The following is a 13,864-nucleotide window of genomic DNA, read 5'->3' as shown; positions in this document are numbered from 1 at the left end:
TGTGAGTGGTGGAGACTAGTAGGTTCCAAGACAGTCTTATTAGATCAAGAAATCTTGTGGATATATAACACTAAATGTCCTTTAGCCTACTGCCTTTTGTATAAATTATACCTGAGCAACAGAGCACAGAATATCCCTTTGTAGGAAACAACTTCTCTTCTGTAGAAATGGAGAGAACACAGCAGGCCTGACACTTCCGTTGCAAACATGTTGGCATCCCATGGTCTTTTTCTCTAAGTGCAGAATGCCATATTTTAAACTTTTGCCAGCTCCTAACAGTGTGTCAGTTTGCTAATAGTGAAAGTGTTCCATAAAAAGTTATCTATCAAAAATGTCCCCCATACGTATTTGTTAACAAGGAGAAAAATGTTTATTACCGATTCATTAACCTACTGCTTCATAAAAGAATTTTGGAAGCATCATTCATATAACACTGGAAATGACTGATTCATATTTTTAAATCAATTTCCTTTTAGAGAAAATTAAAATTTATTCTAAATGAATCAAATTTATTTTTGGTATTTCCAAATTATTAATATTCTAAAAATGTATATGAATGAACATCATGGCTTTGCTTGCTATCCCAGAGATGAACATACATTGCAAAAAATCAAGATAATTTATTCAAATTCAGATAATCATTTATTCAAGAAATCTTAATACCCTCCTATTTAAAAATTTAAATCCATATAAAATAAATTTAAATTTTATACTTCTTTGATATATGTTTATAGAGTTTAAGGAAATTGTGTTTTGTTAATTTTCCTTTTTCAGCTGCCCCCACAGCTTATGGAAATTTCCAGGCCAGGCATCAAATCCAAGCTGGAGCTGTGACCTATGTCACAGCTATAGCAATGATGGATGCTGAACCCACTATGCCAGCCTGGGGGTAAAACTGGTGTTTTCAGAGACAAGCCAGATCTTTAACCCACTGTGCCATGGCAGGAACTCCCAAAAATTGTGTTTTAATATTGAATTATTTCTAGTTTTTTCTTACATTAAAAGAAATTTGTGGGAGTTCCCATCATGGCTCAGTGGTTAATGAATCCAACTAGTATCTATGAGGACATGGGTTCAATCCCTGGCCTTGCTCAGTGGGTTAAAGATCCAGCGATGCCGTGAACTGTGGTGTAAGTTGCAGATGTGGCTCAGAGCCTGCGTTGCTGTGGCTGTGGTGTAGGCTGGCTGCTACAGCTCCTATTTGACCCCTAGCCTGGTAACCTCCATATGCTGTGGGTGCGGCCCTAAAAAACCAAAAAGGACCAAAAAAAAAAAAAAAAGAATTTTGTAACTAAGAAAAGAGAAAAAATGAAGTTTGGTACCTATTGAAGAAATTGTATTGGAAATATAAGCTAAAAGGTATGATATTGAATGAAAAATACAATTTCAAAATGATATCACTAAAATATTCAGGGATCTTCCCCTGTGGCAATTGTAGACATTGGTTTTACCTCTTTGGAGATCAAAGCCTCACACACAGAAAAAAAGGAGGGAAAAAAAAAAAAAAAAAAGGACTGTATAAGCCACTGATGAAATCTAGGAAACACAAAGACAAAACACCAAAAACTCTGAAATTCTGAATAACATACCTTAATTGCTGATTTTGTTCATAGGCTATCCACTCCTTATATAGACATATAAGCTCCCATTGGATAGACTCTACTATGAACAGTAACTATAAACTGTTCAAAATACACAGATACATACGCACACTGAATTATTTGAAGGCGCAGTAAAACATGAAACATCATAAAGTTACTGGAGGGTAGTAAGCATTTAAAAGGGTTAGATTGAATTTTAATGCTTTTAATCTGAGAAGAGACATTGACTACATGGTGTAGCTAGAATTCTGATGTGAAACCCATAGTCTTTGTATCTTGAAGAAACAGTGGATAGAATTTTGGGAAACTACAGCTAAGGGAAATAAAGGAAACAACAGAAAATATGAAAGCCAGAGAAATGTCCATTTTTTGTGTGTATACACTCTATCCAAAATCTGGATGACTCTCTAAACCAGTAAGCATAAGACAGAATCCAAGGATCTCACTTAAGTAGAAAGAACTGAGATTTAAGATGCTATCAAAGAGACAGAGTTTATGCTTTGCATTCAACGAAAGTAATAGTTTTCTAAAATAATAACAAAAATAAAATTGTTCAGAATCTAAAATCTCTACAACACGTCATTCTCAATGCCCAGAATATAATCAAATACTTCTCTTCAAATGAAGATATATGAAAATGTGAGAGTCTCAGTGAGAAATTCCATCAACAGAGACAGATCTCCGGATAATTCCTGTAATTAGCTAACAAAATTTTAAAACATTTTTTATAGGTAGACTCAATAAAATAATGCAAAATATTTGTAATAAAAAATAGTAAATATCAGCAGAGAAATGGAAATTGGAAAAGAAGAAAATAGGAAGTATGACACTAAAAAAATATGACTGAAAAAATTTCTCTGCAATTAAGTACATTCTGAATGGCCCCTTCAGGCTGTATAACAGCTTACACATCATAGAGGTGCAGATGTGCAATACTGCACTGAGTCCTCCATGATTTCAAACAAGTGCTGAAGTGTGATGCAGCTCCTTGATAATAGCATTTTTCATTAGAGTTTATTAAAGTCCTTTGAAATGAATAACTTTGTTGTGAATAATGAATAATCAAGAATTGCCTGCTCTGGGAGATTCCAAATTTGATTGCACATTTACACAAAGCTTTAATACATTGAGCTTTATGAAATATTGTGTATTTATTCTAAGTGAAAAGCTCTATTCAGAGCTACCTATTTACCCCTGGAATTGTACATCCTAAATATCAAATGTTGCATTTTTTAATAGCCAGATTCCTTGTGAAATTGATATTCATTATCTGGAGGTAGAGCAAGGACCCTCAAATGTTCAGCACTATGTCATCAAACAGCTCTCCTGTGAAATTACCTTGATAAAGGCCTTCATTAGAAAATAAGGACCAGGCTATCAACTCTAGAAAGCTTTTGCACAGAAAAAGAAATAATTTTAAAAATTAAAGAAATCTATGGAATGGGAGAAAATATTTGCCAACTACACGATGGATAATGGATTCAATTTCAAAATGTATAAATAAATGATACAACTTAATAGCAAAAAATTCCAATAAAAAAATGGGCAAAAAAAATACATATTTTTTTGATGAACATACATCATGCTTTAATTCACAAATATGATTAGTTATATTGGTTGATTTTCTAATTTTTTTTTCTTATTATCTTTCATCATGTTCCATCAAAAGTGGTATGACATAGTTGCCTGTGCTGTACAGCAGGACCTCAATGCCCATCCATTCTTAACCCCAAACTCCATTCTTAACCCCAAACTCCCAATCCATCCCTCCTTTTCTCCCCTCCACTTTGGCAACCACAAATCTGTTCTCTATATCTGTGAGTCTATTTCTATTTTGCAGACATGTTCATTTGTGCTGTATTTTAGACTCCACGTATAAGTGATATCATTTTGTATCTGTCTCTTTTTCTGACTTAATTCACTTAGTATGCAAATCTCTAGCTCCATCCATGTTGTGGCAAATGGCATTATTTTGTTATTTTTTGTGACTGAGTACTATTCATATTTCTAAAGAAGGTATCCAAATGGCCAACAGGTACATGAAAAGATGATCAATATCACTAATCATTAGGGAAATGTCAAACAAAAGCACAATGAGATATCACCTCACACCTGTAAGAATGGCTATCATTAAGAAGACAAGAGATAACAGGTGTTGGCAAGAATGTGGAGATAAGGGAACTCCTGCACATCTGTGAGTGGGAATGTAAGTTGGTTCAGCCACCATAGAAAACAGTGTATAGATTCCTCAAAAAATTAAAAATAGATCTCTCATATGGTCCAGCAATTCTCATTGTTCATGATCCTCAGATATTGTGTAAGAAAGCTCTAAGCTCATACGAACTTCTGGTATTCACCCTTTTATAACCTCCTCTCTTTTATTACTCAAATGAATTTATCACATCTGTAGTTGTATAATGATCATTCACAGGATTTCCATCCAATAACCCGAGCACTTCCCCCCACCCCCAAACTGTCTCCTTCAGAGACCATAAATATTTCAATGTCTGTGAGTCAGTATCTGTTCTGCAAAAAAGTTCAGTCTGTCCTTTTCTTAGATTCCACATGTCAGTGAAAGCATTTGATGTTGGTGTCTCATTGCATGTCTGACTTCACTTAGCATGATAATTTCTAGGTCCATCCATGTTGCTAAAAATGCTGGCATTTCATTCCTTTTAATGGCTCAGTAATATTCCATTGTGTATATGTACCACACCTTCTTGATCCACTCCTCTGTCAATGGACATTTAGGTTGTTTCCATGTCTTGGCTATTGCAAATAGTGCTGCAGTGAACATTGGAGTACATGTGACTTTGAGAGTCATGATTTTCTCTGGATAGATGCCCAGGAGTAGGATTACTAGATCAAATGGTAGTGCTATTTTTGGTTTTCTGAGGACTCTCCATACTGCTTTCCACAGTGGTTGCACCAATTTACAATCCCACCAACAGTGTACTAGGGTTCCTTTTTCTCCACACCCTCTCCAGCATTTATTGTGTGTAGACTTTGTGATGATGGCCATTCTGGCTGGTGTAAGGTGGTACCTCATAGTGGTTTTGATTTGCATTTCTCTAGTGATGAGTGATGTTGAACATATTTTCATGTGTTTTTTTTGGCCATCTGTATGTCTTCTTTGGAGAATTGTCTGTTTAGATCTTCTGCCCATTTTTTGATGGGGTTGTTTGTTGTTTTGGTATGGAGCTGCAGAGGGTGTTTATAAATTTTGGAGATGAATCCCTTGTCAGTTGATTCATTTGCAAAGATTTTTCTCCCATTATGTGGGTTGTATTTTCATGTTGTTTAGGGTTTCCTTTGCTGTGCAGAAACTTTGAAGTTTGAGTAGGTCTCATTTGTTTATTTTTGTATTTATTTTCAATACTGTAAGAGGTGGATCTGAGAAGACGTTGCTGTTGTTTATGTCAGAGAGTGTTTGGCCTATGTGTTCCTCTAAGAGTTTTAGAGTGTCTGGTCTTACATCTAGGTTTTTAATCCATTTGGAGTTTCTTTTTGTGTATGGTGTTAGGGAGTGTTCTATTTTCATTCTTTTCCATATGGCTGTCTGGTTTTCCCAGCACCATTTATTGAACAAGCTGTCCTTTCTCCATTGTATATTCTTGCCTCCTTTGTCATAGATGAGTAGGTGTGTGGGTTAAATTCCGAGCCTTCTATCCTGTTCCACTGATCTCTATGTCTGTCTTTGTGCCAGTACCATGTGGTTTTGATAATTGTTGCTTTGTAGAATAATCTGAAGTCCGGAAGCCTGATTCCTCCAGATCCATTTTTCTTTTTCAGGATGTCTTTGGCTATTCTGGGTCTTTTGCACTTCCAAACAAACTTTAAAATATTTTGTTCAAGTTCTGTGAAAAATATCCTTGGTAATTTGATAGGGATTGCATTGAATCTGTAGATTGCCTTAGGTAGTGTAGTCATTTTGGTAATATTAACTCTTCCAATCCACAAGCATGGTATATCTTTCCATCTATTTGTGTCATCCTTGATTTCTTTCATCAGTGTCTTTTATTTTTCAGAGTACAGGTCTTTTGTCTCTTTGGGTAGGTTTACTCCTAGGTATTTTATTCTTTTGGATACGATGGTAAATGGGATTGCTTCCCTAATTTCCTTTTCTGCTCTTTCATCGTTATTGTATAGAAATTCCATCGATTTCTGTGTATTAATTTTGTATCCTGTGACTTTGCCAAATTCATGGATGAGTTCTAACAGTTTTCTGGTAGAGTCTTTAGGGTTCTCTAGGTATGGAATCATGTCATCTGAAAATAGTGATAGTTTTACTACTTCCTTTCCAATTCGGATTCCTTTTATTTCTTTTACTTCTCTGATTGCTGTGGCTAGGACTTCCAAAACTATGTTGAAGAGTAGTGGTGAGAGCGAACATCCTTGTCTTATTCCTGATCTCAGCAGGAATTCTTTCAGCTTTTCACCATTGAGAATGAGGTTAGCTGTGGGTTTGTCATATTTGGCCTTTATGATTTGAGGTAGGTTCCCTCTATGCCCACTTTCTGGTGTTTTTTTTATCAGAAATCGGTGTTGCATTTTGTCAAAGGCTTTTTCTGTGTCTATTGAGAGGATCATATGGCTTTTATTCTTCAGTTTGTTAATGTGGTGTATCACACTGATGGATTTGTGGATATTGAAGAACCCTGGCATCCCTTGGATAAATCCCACTTGATCATGATGTACAATCCTTTTAATGTGTTGTTGGATGTGGTCTGCTAGTATTTTGTTGAGGATATTTGCATTGATGTTCATCAGTGAAATCGGCCTGTAGTTTTCTTTTTGTGTGGTCTCTTTGTCTGGTTTTGGTGTCAGGGTGATAGTGGCCTCATAGAATGAGTTTGGGAATATCCCTTCCTCTGCAATTTTTTGAAATAGTTTCATAAGGAGAGGTATTAGCTCTTCTCTAAATGTTTGATAGAATTCGCCTGTGAAGCCATCTAGTCCTGGTTTTTGTTTGTTGGAAGTTTTTTAATCACAGTTTCAATTTCATTTCTTGTGAATGGTCCATTCATCTTTTCTATTTCATCTTGGTTTAGTCTTGGAAGATTGTACCTCTCTAAGAATTTGTCCATTTCTTCTAGGTTTTCAGTTTTATTGGCATATAGTTGCATATAGTAGTCTCTTATGATCCTTTGTATTTCTGTGATATCTGTTGTTACTTCTCCTTTTTAATTTCTAATTTTATTGATTTGAGTGCTCTCTCTTTTTTTCTTGATAAGTCTGGCTAGGGGTTTATCAATTTTTTTGATCTTTTCAAAAACCATCTTTTCATTTCATTGATTTTTCTATGGTTTCCTTTGTTTCTATTTCATTGGTTTCTGCTCTGATCTTTATGATTCCTTTCCTTCTACTAACTTTAGGTCTTGTCTGTTCTTCTCTCTCAAGCTGCTTTATATGTAAAGTTAGTTTATGTATTTGAGCTTTTTCTTGTTTCCTGAAGTGGTCTTGTATTGGTATAAATTTTCCTCTTAGAACGGCTTTTGCTGCATCCCATAAGTTTTGGAGTGTCATATCTTTGTTGTCATTTGCTTCTGGATATTTTTGAATTTTCTCTTTGATTTCTTTAGTGATCCATTGGTTGTTTAGTAGCATGTTGTTGAGTCTCCACGTGTTTGTATTTTTTGCAGGTTTTTTTTTTTTGTTTGTTTTTTTTTTTGGTTGTTGATTTCCAGTCATATAGCGTTGTGGTCAGAAGAGATGCTTGATAGGATTTCAATTTTCTTAAAGTTACTGAGGTTGGGTTTGTAGCCCAGGATATGATCAACCTTAGAGAATGTTCCATGTGCACTTGAGAAGAATGTGTATTCAGTTCCTTTTGGATGGAATGTCCTATAAATGTCTATTAAGTCCATCTGGTTTAATGTATCATTCAAGGTCTGTGTTTCCTTACTGATTTTCTGTCTGGTTGATCTGTCCATTGCTTTAAGTGGGGTGTTAAAGTCCCCCACTATGATTGTGTTATTGTTGATTTGTCCTTTTAAGGTTGTTAGCAGTTGCCTTATATATTGTGGTGAAGCTATGTTGGGTGTGTAGATATCTAAAATTGTTATATCTTCTTCTTGGATTGATCCTTTGATCATTAGGTAATGACCTTCCTTGTCCCTTAAAATATTCTTCATTTTAAAGTCTATTTTGTCTGACATGAATATTGCTACTCCAGCTTTCTTTTGATCCCCATTTACATCCTCTCACTTTCAATTTGTATGTGTCCCTAGAAATGAAGTGGGTCTCTTGAAGACAGCATATATATGGGTCTTGTTTTTGTATCCATTCAGCCAGTCTATGTCTTTTGGTTGGGGCATTTAGTCCAATAACATTTAAGGTAATTATTGATAAGTATGTTCTCATTGCCATTTTATTAATTGTTTTGGATTTGATTTTGTCACTCTTTTTTCTTTCCTTATGATTTTGGTGGTATAATTGTGCATGGATGATTTCATATCTTTACTTTCACCTTTCCTGGTGAGCCTTGCCATTTGTGGAATTTTTGTTTCTGGATGTGGCCTTTTCTTTCCTGCCTTGAGAAGTTCCTTTAGTATTTGTTGTAAGGCTGGTGTAGTGCTGCTGAATTCTCTCAACTATTGCTTATCTGTGAAGGTTTTGATTTCTCCTTCAAATCTGAATGAGAGCCTTGCTGGGTAGACTCATCTTGGTTGGAGGTTTTATCCTTTCATCACATTAAGTATATCATGCCATCCCCTTCTGGCCTGCAGAGTTTCTGCTGAAAAATCTGCTGATAACCTTATTGGGGTTCCCTTGTATGAACTTGTTTCTTTTCCCTAGCTTCTTTTCTCTTTGTCTTTAATTTTGGTTAGTTTGATTAATATGTGTCTTGGTGTAATCCTCCTTGGGCTTATTTTATATGGTACTCGTTGTGCTTCCCATGTTAGGGTAGTTTTCAGCTATTATCTCTTGGAATATTTTTTCTGTCCCCTTCTCTCTCTCTTCTCCTTTTGGCATCCCTATATTACAGATGTTCATGCACTTAACGTTGTGCCAGAGTTCTCTGAGACTCTCTTCATTTGTTTTCAATCTTTTTTCTCTTTTCTATTCTGCATCCATAATTTCCACTAATCTGTCATTCACCTTGCTTATTTGTTCTTCTGCCTCCTCTATTCTGCTGTTAGCTGCCTCGAGTGAATTTTTTATTTCAGTTATTGTATTTTGCATCTCTTCTTTTTTCAGTTTTATATCTTGTATCACGTTGCTCAGTGTTTCCTGTAAGTTATCCATCTTTGCCTCCAGTTTATTTCCAATTCCTTGTATCATCGTCAGCATCAATAGTCTAAAGTTTTTTCCTGGAGTCTGATACTCTCCTCATCACTTAGCTGATTTTCTGGGGTTTTTCCTTTCTCCCTCGTCTAGTTATAGTTCTCTGTTTTTTCATTTTTATAGGTTTTTGGTGTGGTGACCTTTTTACAGATACTAGAGCTGTAGCCTCTCTTACTTCTGATGTCTACCCCCCTTGTGGCTGAAGTAAGTATGGGGGCATGCTGTACCTGGTAGGTGGAGCTAATGCCTGCTCACTGGTAGATGGAGCTGATTCTAATCCCTCTGGTAGGTGGGGCTTAGTCTCTGGATGGGATTAGAGGCAGCTGTTTGCCTGAGGGGTCTTTAGGTAGCCTGTTTACTGAGGGGCGGGTCTGTGATCTCACCTGGATTGTTGTTTGCCCTGGGCTTCTCAGCACTGACTGATGGGTGGGGCCAGATTTTCCCAAAGTGGCCACCTCCAGAGAAAGGCAGGATGCTAAATATTCCTGAGAGCTTTGCTTCCAATGTCCTTCCCCCACAACAACCCACATTCACCCCTGTTTTCCCAAGATGTCTTCCAAGAACTGCAGTGAGGTTTGATCCAGATTCCCATGGAGACTTTGCTTTGCTCTGGGACCCAGTGCAGGTGAAAGTCTGCAAGCACATTTTAAGAAGGGGGTCCATTTCCCCCAGTCCCATGGAGCTCCTGCACACAAGCCCCACTGGCCTTCAAGACCAGATGCTCCAGGGGCTCTTTCTCCCAGTGTCAGATCCCCACACGTAGGGTAGGAGTTTGATGTGGGGCTCAGAACTCTCACTCCTGTAGATGAGTCTCCATGAACCAGTTACTTTCCAGTCTGTGGGGCTTCCCACCCAGGAGGTATTGGGTTGTTTATATGGTGAAATCACTCCTCCTACCTCTTGATGTGGCCTCCTCTTTTTCTTCTGGAGTAGGATATCTTTTTTTTTTTTTTTTTTTTATTTTCCCACTGTACAGCAAGGGGGTCAGGTCATCCTTAGATGTATACATTGCAGTTACAGTTTTTTTTCCCCCACCCTTATCTTTTTTAAGGTTTCCGGTCCATTTGGGTGGAGATTGCTCAGCCTTTAGTTGTGAATTTTGTTGTTTTTAGGAGAGAAGTTGAGCTCCAGTCCTTCTATTCCACCATCTTAATCCCATCTCCCTCTCAGAGTTGTAACCTCCTCTCATTAAATGTGGGTAAGACTTGGTGTTTCACTTCGAACAAGAGAATATGGCAAAGGTGATGGAAGGGCATGCCATGATTATATCACATTATCTAAGATTCTATATTAGTAGGAGATTCACTGTATAGACTTTCCACCTTAGCTTTGTAGAAGCAGTCTGTTTTGTTGTGAGAATGCTTAGGGAAAAGTCTATATGGCAAGGAACCATGAGTGGTTTCTAATTACTGAGGGTGGCTTCTAAGTTGCAGAGGCCAGTCTGCAGTTAGTAGCCAGCAAAAGCCAGTGTTCTCAGTCTTATAGCCACAAAAGAATTAATTCTCCCAACAATACAAGTGAGTTTGGAAGTAGATTCTTTCCTAGTCAAGCCTCCAGATCAAAGGCTGACATTTTAGTAAGTCTTATGAGACACTAAATGGAAGACTGAACTAAATCATGTCCAGTCTTTCACAGAAACCATGATATGATAAATGTGTTTTAAGGCTTAAGGCATCATTTGTGGTAATTTTTAACACAGCAATAGCAAACTTCAACAAATGTTTTTCCCCACACATTTGTATATTCAATAACTCCCCCAGTATCTCTCAGGTTTCACATATTTCACTTTCTTTTCTACCAGCTTCTATAACCAGATTTATTTTTCTTGGATTTTTTTCAGGTTATTACAGTGAAATATTTCATTTACATTAAATTTATTTCATAGAGACATTGATAAATAATTTTTACTCTTTCACTTCTCAAATAATCCCACTAACATAGTTGTACAGCATGACTTCCTATCTCAGTGCCACCTCCACTCACCTGTAGAGGTACTAACTTTCTACTGATCAGTCTTCTAGAGTAATCTAATTTTCTGCTTTGGTGGATGAATGAGCTAAATAAATTCTTTCCTTCACAGACAAGCTTAAAAATCAGCATTCCTGATGGAACATAATCAAGTTTCAACTATCACAGAAGAGCATGGGAAAGTAACTACATTTTTAACTTTATTCATCCTGCTCATGTCACCTTACATAACTATTCATTACAAAAAGTGACCATGTAAGAAATAAGGCTCTTACATTGAAAATAAGACTTTTCATATCTTATGTTAAAACCTGCCGGAAATATTTGAGACAACAAAAGTTTTCACCCTTTTAAAAAAACATTCAATGATAATAAACAAAGATTTTTATTTAAATTTGGTACTAGAGAATATAGTATATAAACTGTAAGTACAAATTCATAATTTAACATATGTGGGGGCACAGAGTGATCTAGGAAATATGAACAGGACATAGTCATCACTCCAAGGGAGTGTACAGACTATGAGGAAAAGCATAACACAAAGATGATAAAATATACAGCAAAAGTATATGCCTTGAAGCATCTAGAAGCAAAATTTGATAAAATTTCATAGATTAAAAATACAATGTGGAGTTTCTGTTGTGACTCAGAGGAAACGAACCTGACTTGTATCCATGAGGATGCTAGTTTGATTGCTAGCCTCGCTCAGTGGATTAAGGATCCGATGTTGCCAAGAGATGTGGTGTAGTTCTTTGACATGGCTCAGATCTGACATTGCTGTGGCTGTGATATAGGTTGGCAGCTGCAGCTCCAGTTTGACCCCTAGCCTGGGAACTTTCATATGCTGCACCTGCATCTCTAAAAATGTTATATATGTAGATGTAATTATATAGGTGTAATTATAAATTAAAGTATGCTTTAAAACATAATTAGCAATAAAATGTCAGAGAAACAAAAGTACAGTCCAAGCAATTGTAAAAAAAAAATTTAAGTTTAAGAAGCATCCTATCTTTCTATAAACAATATATGATATAAATGATAATGACACTATGTGTATCATCATAAAAACCTCGATTGTGAGTGTGGTTATGTGTATGTTCCAATTTGGGGCAATAAGCATACAATATACAAATATTAATTGTTTAAAAAATAATCAAGTTGCTTGGATGACTCCATAAACAATTAAATTATTTTTATTTAATTGCCAAAACATAATTTAAAAGATTTCCTTATCTTATGGAGAGGCAGCTGTACTTGAGGAGGCTCATCTGTACCTGGAAATCCTTGATAATGCTATAACAAAAGGAAACTTGGCAAGTTTGGTGGAGAGGATGAGTATATTTTCTAAAGTGAATGGTCTTGATTTATTATGGCCAGAGGGAAAACAAATTCAGACTATATTTTCCAAAAATACTCATACCAACATACATGTCATCACACATCATGCTCTTGCAATATGATTCTGACACTTTTCCAACAAAGAAGATGTAGGTGTTCTCCCCTTGCAATTTGGCTGACTTTTATAATGACCTTGACAAATAAAATGTGGCAGACATGTCACAGTGATTTATAAGACATAAAGTGTGATATGGCTTCCACCTTACTATCTTTCTTGATATACATGTCTTGGGTGCCCTGAAATGATGTATAAAAGTTATGAGTGCTTGAAGACACCATGCTGGAGAAAACACTTTGAGAAACACAGAGAGAAAGTGTTGCCTGAGGAGCCACAACTGTGCCAGGCTCCAGCCATTTGAATCTTCTTCCTACCACCAACTGTCATAAATGTGAGTAAATTAACCTTCAAATATTCCATACTCACCATTTGAGGGGTTTTATTGAGACGTTCCACTAAGACAATAGACATTGTAAAGTTGAGACAAGCCATCCTCACTCCATCAAGTCAAAATGTCTAACTTACAAACTCATGTCTTTACATGTTGTATTACATAACTACATTTTGTTGTACTACCTTACACAGAATGGAGAATATTTTTTTTCATAAATCTAGAATAAAATATAGTAAAAGTATTTGTTGGGGAGTTCCCATGTGGTTTAGTGGGTTAAAAATCTGATTAGTATCCTTGAGGATGTGGGTTCAATCCCTGGCCTCATCCAGTGGGTTAAGGATCCAGCATTGCTGTGAGCTGTGGTGTAGGTCGCAGATGCAGCTCAGATCCAGTGTTGCTGTGGCTGTGGCATAGGCCAACAGCTGCAGCTCCTATTTGACCCCTAGCCTGGGAACTTTCCTATGCTGCAGAAGAAGCCATTAAAACAAAACAAAGTAAAAGTGTTAACTTTAAATCAAATATTAGAGGAATGTGTGATAGTAAATTAGGAGTTAGGATACATAGATATATAGGTTTTATCACTAAGTGACTTGTGATTTTGGACAAGACACTAAATTTGGAGGATTTTTCTGTCTTTTCTATAAAAGAAAGAAAATGAACTAAATAACAGCTAATTCCTGGAACCTTATATATAATGCATTTATTATATGAAACATTCAAGTTTAACATTGCACATGACTATTATGGAACGAAACACTGCAAAACATGAATATTATTTGGTAAAAACATATAACTGCCCAAAGAAGAAGTAATTGATTTATCATGATGACAGGTGTCGATATTATAAAAGTCCTTAGTTAATGAGGTCATATTTATATAAGGGCCAGTTTCAGTTATAAGGGACCAAAAGATCATGCTTATTTCCTTATCACTAGTGAGAATGGACATTTTAAATCTCTTTTAGGATTCTTTAGAAGACCCATATCAATGCCACATTTCATCCTCCATATTATTCAGCAAGGAAGGGAGACTAGGTTGGCCTTTTTTTTCAAAATGGGTAGAAACATATTCTGGAAAACAATTCATTCTGCAGAATGGGTTCAGATGGTTCAATTCTTGTTAGAAGGGAGATAATTTGTAATGAAATTTAAGGTGTATTACACATCTACAAATTTAGCAGCCATGTAATAGCAACAGCTTTCATTGATGAGAGACTAA

Source organism: Sus scrofa, chromosome 13, assembly GCF_054392235.1.
Source record: "Sus scrofa isolate SSC_HxYL_T2T_F1_AM1 chromosome 13, Sscrofa_HxYL_maternal_Yorkshire_Landrace_v2.0, whole genome shotgun sequence".
NCBI classification, from domain to species: domain Eukaryota; kingdom Metazoa; phylum Chordata; class Mammalia; order Artiodactyla; family Suidae; genus Sus; species Sus scrofa.
Note: the sequence above shows the minus strand (reverse complement) of the source record.